Here is a 654-nt window from a genome sequence, read left to right on the forward strand (position 1 = left end):
GGATGATCCTCTCCAAGAGCTTCCTGAGCACCGAGGTGAGGCTTATAGGCCTATAATTACTTGGGTCCTCCTGCCTCCCCTTCTTAAAAATAGGGACCACATTAGCCAGTTTCCAATCCCCCGGCACCTGGTCAGATGACCACTAATGCTCATATAGGCGGGCCAAAGGCTCCGCGATGACCCCTGCCAGCTCCCTCAACACCCTTGGGTGGAGGGCATCTGGACCTGCAGATTTAAAAACATCTAGCCCTTCCAGAAGATCCTGAACTACATCTGTACTGACTAAAGGCTTGATGACGCTATCCCCAAAATTGTCCCTACCTCTGGTAGGTGGGATATCCCGGTCCCTGTTCAGGAAAACAAAGGCAAAGAAGCTGTTAAAAATATCAGCTTTCTTGTCTGGCGTGGCCACCAGATTACTGTTTGTGTCTTGCAGGGGCCCTACATTGCCTGGTGCCCTCTTCTTGCTCCCAATGTACTTGAAAAGGACTTTTTGTTGTCCTTAATCCTGGACGCTAGCCTGAGTTCCATCTCTGCCTTGGCCTTCCTAATAGCCCTCCTACACTCCCGGGCCAAGGAGAAGTACTCCTCCTTGGTGATAGTTCCTCCCTTCCACTGGTTGTATGCCTCCCTTTTTATTCCTCAGGCATTCCT

This window comes from Alligator sinensis, unplaced genomic scaffold (genome assembly GCF_000455745.1).
Source record: "Alligator sinensis unplaced genomic scaffold, ASM45574v1 scaffold563_1, whole genome shotgun sequence".
NCBI lineage: Eukaryota > Metazoa > Chordata > Crocodylia > Alligatoridae > Alligator > Alligator sinensis.